The following is a 7639-nucleotide window of genomic DNA, read 5'->3' on the forward strand; positions in this document are numbered from 1 at the left end:
TCCTCCCAAATCTGACTGCAACCTCCCTTTCCAGCCTTATGTCCTTTTATTTTCCTTTACATGTTCTATATCCCAGCAAAATTAAACTACTATCTGTTCCCCTAATTCAACTTTCCATCGTTTACCTCTGCACATTAGCCCAAGCTATCCCCTGGACTTGAAATGTACTTCTTCTACTTCCTCTCTATTTCTATTTCACTTCCTTCAAGGCTCACTTCAGTCACTACTTTCTTGAAACCTTCCCTAATTTCCCCTAGTAAACGTTTTCTTCTATATCAGATAGCTACTATATTCATGTTATTATTTTTTCTGGGTTTGATCCAGATCTGTGATTGCAACATTGTAGAGATCTCTTAATATCAATGCAGAATTGCAGCTGCTCTGCAATTTTATAATCCTAGAAAGAGCTATTTGAAACACTAAAGGATTTAAGTGACTTATCCAGGGTCACATAGACAGTATTGTAAGGGCTGAAAAGGGGGTTTTATGGGTTCAATATATTAAAAGGTGGTCACCAGAGGATTATCAATCCTCAATTAAGAATAATCTCAAATCAAAATTGACTTTTATGGAAATTTATTTACATGAGAAGAGAGAGAGGAAGAAAATATGAATCTATCTCACTGATTAGTCTAGCTAGATCTTAACCCTCATCCAAGGATTAAAGGGCCTGAGGACCAGAGGTGAATAGAGCAAACTCCACTCACAGAGTCTATAAAAGGAAGTTTCCCAATAGAAGTTCAGGAAGATTCAGTCTTTAAACTCACCACGTGGAACAGTCTCGGTCATGAACCAGCAAAGTAAGTTCCCTCAAGTTTCCTTCACCACACCAGTCACAGCCTCTCTCCTCTTCCTCTTTGGAAGGGGTCATATATATATATATATATATAACTTCCAGTGCCTTCCCTTAGCCTGCGTGACCAATCACAATAGACGCTTTCTCATAGAAAGCATAGGGGGCAGTCTGTTGATTCTGATTCGTTACTCACTCTAGCACACGTGGGTTAGGACCTCCCAGAATTGGAAGGTGCTCTCACCTTTGGTGATTAAATCTAAAGATGGGCAGTGTAGACTTAATCCAATTATTACAGTATGTGGTCAGAGGTAATATTAAAACTGAAGTTACACTGATTCTGAGGTTGGTTCTCTATCCATTACTCTATAGCATCTCTATTTATTTATATGCATATTACATCCCTCCAGTAGAATGTAAGCTTCTTGAGGGCAAGAAATCTTTCATTGAATCCTTTGGTCATCAGCATGCAAATCTTTGGTTCAATCTTAAGACAAATGACATATTAACACAAGAAGATCTTAAGAATGTTTATCGATATTTCTAGTCTATTGAAGTAGAAGAGGAGCCAGAATTATAGTCAAATGCCAGCATCCAAGTTTCTTGTGTCTTTAAGCATTAGCTTTTCTACAGATTTTTTCCATTCTTTTGCAAATAGGAACCTTTGCTAATGGATTTAACTTAATTGGTCATGTCTGATATTAATGATATTCTTGGAACATTAATTTTTTTTGGTAGGATCAGTGAGTACAGGATAAAATTCAATTCAATGAACATTTATTAAGGCACTACACTTTAAGCAGGCATCTTTCTAGGCACTGGAAAGCCAGAGACAGAATGGTCTATCCTCAAGGAGCTTATATTTAACTAGGGGAATATATGTCCAAAGGTTATGTACAAAATAAATGGAAAGCAAATGAAGAGAACCAATAATTGGGGGAACTTGGGGGAAAAACTTCTTGTAGGAGTTAACACTTGAGTTGAGTCTTAAAGGGAGCCAGGGGTACCAAGAGGCAGAAGAAAAGAAAGCATCCAAACATAGAGAACATACTGTGCAAAGACACAGAGATGGGAAATGGGTTATCATGACCAAGGAATAGCAAGTAGGTGGTCACCTTGATGGGGAATGGAGAGTGTGAGGGGAAGTAACATGCAACTAGCCTGAAAATATAGGCTTGGAGCTATGTGGTGAAAGGCTATAAAGAAGTCCTTAATATTCCCCACCTCCCTGCTATCTCTGGCTGGGCTGCCACCTGTAGGCATATTGCAATGACACTCTGGGCAGCTAGGTGTCACCAGATTTCAAGTCAGTAAGATTCATCTTCCTGAGTTCAAATCTGGCCTCAGACAACTTTGTAGCTGGGTGATCCTGGGGAAATCACTTAACCCTTTTTATCTCAGATTCCTCATCTGTCAAAAGAGCAGGAGAAGGAAGGAGCAATCCACACTACTTTCTTTGCCAAGAAAACCTCAAATGGGGTCACAAAGAGTTGCACGCAACTGAAATAATTGAACAACAAATGACAATGTGGCCCAAGACACCAAATAGACCTGTTAATAATAATGAAGGCCATCCATTTCCTCACTTGTTTTTGTGAAGATGATTGGAGGACCTCCAAAATGTTTAAAAGGGAATCTTTAAAAACTTACCTGATAAGTTTTTCCGTAATCCTTTTACATTGGATGTCCCTTCTGCCTGGAATGCTCTTTCTCCTAAATTCTGGCTCTTGACTTCCTTCAAGACACAGCTCAAATCTTCTCTCCTATAGGAGGACTTTCCCTCTTCTATCCCACTTCCTCCCCCAATACCCAACATTTTCTAAGGTTGTATTCATATGTGTATATATATATTCCATCTTAGCATAGTCCCTGGCACATACAAGGTACTCAAAAAAATTCTCATTGACTTGACTTGTTGACTTAAACTTTTTTATCTCCCCTATTAGGATGTGATTTCCTTGAGGGACCTTATTTTTGCCTTTCCCTTCTTTATATCCCTGCATTTAGTACATACTGGCACAGTAAGTGCCCAGTCATTGACTGATTGGCCAACTAATCAATCTTGCCCCATCTTGGGCAATTCTATATTCAGGGCACTCAGTACTCAGCATGTGTCATCCCACCCTTTCATATGTGGAATGAACACAATGTATATCATCATATTCTTTTTAATATCAAATATCAAGAGTCACATAAAACCACAATGAAAGATAGAGTTCTAGGCCTAGATTCAGAAAGACCTAAGTTCAAATCCAGTTGCAGACACTTCTGTGACCCTGGGCAATTCACTTTAACCTCTGTTTGTCTCAGTTTCTTTAATTGTGAAATGAGGATGATATAAGTACTTACCTCTCAGGGTTATTGTGAGGATTCAAATGAGATATTTATAAAGTGCTTCACAAAGTGCCCGGCATATAATAGTTATTAAATAAATGTTATTTAAAAAAGAAGCCTATGAAAGGAAATCAAAGTTCAACATCATTTATATCCACCAGCCATAAAAATCTGTACTAGGTAAGACCATTTTAGGTGTCCTAGACTGGGGCCACTATAAAACTGCAACCTTTTAGATTTATAACAAATCATAATCTAAGATTCGGGATGATGAAAGAGTGATAACTAAAATGAAACTTTACATCCAAGCATAAAACACATTTTCTCAGAACCCTGGAGAGTGGAGACTAAACACTGATGGATCGCTATAGAAAGGTATCCTGTGGGCACAGAAGAAAGGGTGGACCAGACTTGTGAGAGGCTTAGGGAATTTACAATAGCAGCTTGAAAATGGCAGGAAACCAGCTAACTAGGAGGTTGTGAATACAAATAACACAAATTTGTCTTCATGTGTTAAAGGGCTCAATCTTGAAATCAATGTGAAAACACGATCATTCTTATGTCTTAATACTCACAAAAATAGGTTGAATGGGCAGCCCATAAAACCATAGTGCTCATGGAAGACTTCTTCAGAATTTATCCAGATAACTTGAAAGCTGACAATGTCTGGATATCCACAATGACCTCACAAATGTCTGGAAATATGGCAGCGGCATTAACAGTAATTACTTTTTCCAAAACTGCATTCTGAGATCTTGCAGCCTTACCAGGTCAAAAGGAATGACAATTTTGAAAGCTGTCTCTGGTCTTTCTGAACTTCTATTTCTATGCAAATACGAAACAATTTAATTCTCTAGAAAAATGACCCTCTATCAAAGGAAAGAGATAGAGAGATTCTCCCCTCTTAATAATCTCCACTACTCCTAGTTCTCATGAGGGTTGGAGTGTGCTATGACCAAAGAGATGACAAACTGAAGGGAACTAATGTGTCATCCTTGTTTTTTCCCTTCTTCTCTTCTCTGGCTGTTTTCCCCAAAACCTCATTCCATGAATATTCTCCCTTCTCATCTCACCTTCATGTAGTTAACCTCTTGCTCCTCTGAAGGTTTGACTCGGGTGATACATCCTACCTAAGGCCTCTCCTGACCATGCCACCCGCTCTGAGTTATGTTCTTCATACCAAAAAATTATTTTGTATTTACTTTGTATTTTTAAGATTTTGTTTGTGTATCTTTTCTTCACTGGGGGCAAGAACTTTTTGTCCAAGGTACAATGCCTTGCACTTAATAAAAGCTTTTTAAAACTGAATTCCTGACATATGATACAGTCGCATTCTTTGATGAGTCAATTATTCTTCAATAGATATTTTTAATTCCTCTGCACCTTCCTATCTTGTGTTTTCAAAACTGACTCATCATATTAAACATTCATATAAAACAAAAAAACTCACATTTTCTGGGGTTAAATAGATGCTTTTAAACTTTTTTTAAGAAAAGAAAATATTTAGGCATTGGGATTATCATAGAATTTATAGAATTTTAGTATTCATATAACACCAAATTTATCTATAATGTAAAATTTTAAAATTATTTCAAATATAGTCATCTTCTCAATAAACCTCACTAAAAACTTTTGCAATGAATAAGAATATACCACTTGTGTCCATGAATAGGTGATACACCAGAAGAAATAAGAAGCTTAATAATCTCAGCACAGAGAAGTCTTGCAATTGGTAAATCATGGCCATATCCCCACTTCCTCTCTGATTGTAGAATTCCACTCATTAAGTTGTTTTCTTTGCCTAGCCTTGCACTTGGTCATAGGCTATTTGCTTCTGCTAGGATAGATCATAACACCATGTCTACTTTGGTTCCTCCAAAAGTCAATAAGATCAAAAGGCATGCCGGGTCTTAGGACTGGCTTAGTATAAACAAAGTAAATGTACAAGGGTTCACTGACACAACACCAAAGCCAGTTGATGAAGAGCCAGCAGAACATGAGGAGAGTCAAGGCAAAACCAAGACCACACCAAGATCAGGTCTGCTTTTCTGGCTGATCCAGAAATCTGATTTTATGAAAGTCCAGGCTGAAAAGATTCATTTAGTCTAGTCTCAGGGCTGTTCCTATCTGGTCCAGAGGATAGCTTGGAAGTCAATGTTATGTGACCATAAGGGGGATACATGTCTGGCTTTAAGAATTAGGTGGGATGGGTTATCTTGGAAGTGAAAGGTTTCTCCTTAGTAGAGGTCTTCAAGGAGAGGCAGAGGCTGAATGAACAGGCATGTTGGGGTGCCTTTTGAGAAAGGGTTGAATCAAATGGCCTTTAAGACCTCTCCAACACTTAAATTCTGTGATTCTGTGAGTCTACATGAGAATTTCCAATTCATATCAAAATGTCAAGGGAGGGGTCATGGGTGGTAGAGAAGATAATGACCCTTTTTCGAGGGTGGCCAAGGAGATCCCAGATGTAAATCATATTGAATAAGGACTGCTTTGAGAGCAAGATATGCTGAGCTCATCATTGTTTTCAAAACTCATGTAAAATAACCTTGAGTTTCACACTTAATAAGAGAGATCTTACTCTAATTTGTTATGGTTGAAAAAGTGATAATTTTTAATTCAGAAGACCTGGATTTGAATCCTGTCCCTCATTTACTATTTGGAAACTATAGTGTCTTAAGTTCCTGGGCAGAGATTCACCTGAATCACTCCTCTGTGTGCTGTCTTTGGTTCCAACTTTGCCCATTGTGATGGGAGGCTGGCATGGGGGTAACACCCTTGGAAGCACAACATTGGAGTAGAAACCACTGAAATGTATGATGAAAATTGAATTCAGACATGTTGGCTTAGTCTCCTAGTCCAAAAGTCCAAGGTGGATAGATTCTCCTCTACAGTGTGTCCCCAAAGTCTTCATGCAATTTTCAGTTATTAAGAATTCACTGCATGGAGACTTTGGGAACATCCTGTGTATTGTGATGTAAAAGTGCATAACGTTCCAAGGTGTACAACCCAAATAGAACTTCTTGAAAGCAAACACAAGGAACAACCAACAGAACGTTCTATTAGAGCTTTTGCATGACCTGCAGTAAAACTGTGATCAACAAGCATAACATTTTCACATTACATTTATTAAGGCTTTGACTACTGATCCTTTACTTACATACATACATATATATATATTATTATTACTTTGCTTTTTCCTGTTTAAAGCAAGAAAATATTTTCATGCATTTCCCTTTACCTTTGTATAACTTTTAAAAAACTCCCAGCCATCATTTTGTTTGACTAATTTCTTATGATGGGATTTTCCAATTTTAAAAATATTACTTTAACTTTTTTTCACATACTATAGTTTAAATGACTTTTGTTTAATCCCCAAAGGCATGGGAGTTGTCTTTAATATTATTGAGAACAACCTATGTCTGAAACATATGTGTAGCCAACTTCTTACCTAATGGTACTTTAAGGTTATGTAAACATCATTTTAAATTATTTAATCATAAATACTTCATTAAAGCTAACATACCACAGCTTTTAGCTCATAATGCCCACATTTGCCTTAAGAAAATGCCATTCAGAACTAACCTTCCTCTAAAACTATATCATGATGCTGTACAAATGTTAAAGATTCAGCTTTTGCATTTCTCTTAAAGAAATGCCTAGCCTTGTTCATTCAGATCACAAATTGGTAGTCTGGTCTTGAGAACTTAGTTGAGGCCATTTTTCTTAACGAGATCTGCCTATGGAACTTGCAGACAATTAGCATGGACCACCACATGATCATCCTCACTTGGTTTACAATTTTTTTGAGCTCTAGATCACATGGATGGAAAAATCTGGTCTCTTGAAGAGCATTTGTCCTTCAAGGTTACTTTAGAGACAGGGTGGTCCCTCTGAGGCTAGAAAATAATCTCTTTTTCAACATGACAGACATTCTCACCATGGCAGTCCAAAGAGGGCTACAAAGCTACAAAAGAGAATGACAGACATTCTCACCATGGCAGCTACAAAGAGGGCACCATGCTGGCTCGGTCTTCTATTCATACATAGAAGGACAATCAGGAAGAAGCAAAGAGGGATTTATGATTCCCTCCTACCACCCTAATAGACAGAGAACCATATAATAGCTTCATTCCACTTCCCTTGGACCCATGATCTCCCTACACACCTTCAGAAATTCAAAAGCCTTCCTGGTTTTGGCATCCAACCAGCGTTCTAACCTATGGCATACCACAGGTTTCTGGGAGGCAGTATGGTTTAGTGGAAAGGGTAGAGTTAGGAGACCTGAGTTGTAGTCCCAGTTTTGCTCCTAATTAGCCACATGACCTTGGGCAAGTCACTTTACCTCTCTGTACCTTAGTTTCCTTATCTGTAAAATGATAACGTGGGACTAGATGATCTTGAGAATCTCTTCAAGCTTTAAAAAAACACACTCTTATCTTCCATTTTAGAATCAATACTGTATATTGGCTTCAAGGAAGAAGAGTGGTAAGGGCTAGGCAATGGGGGTTA

Source organism: Gracilinanus agilis, chromosome 2, assembly GCF_016433145.1.
Source record: "Gracilinanus agilis isolate LMUSP501 chromosome 2, AgileGrace, whole genome shotgun sequence".
Taxonomy (NCBI): Eukaryota; Metazoa; Chordata; class Mammalia; order Didelphimorphia; family Didelphidae; genus Gracilinanus; species Gracilinanus agilis.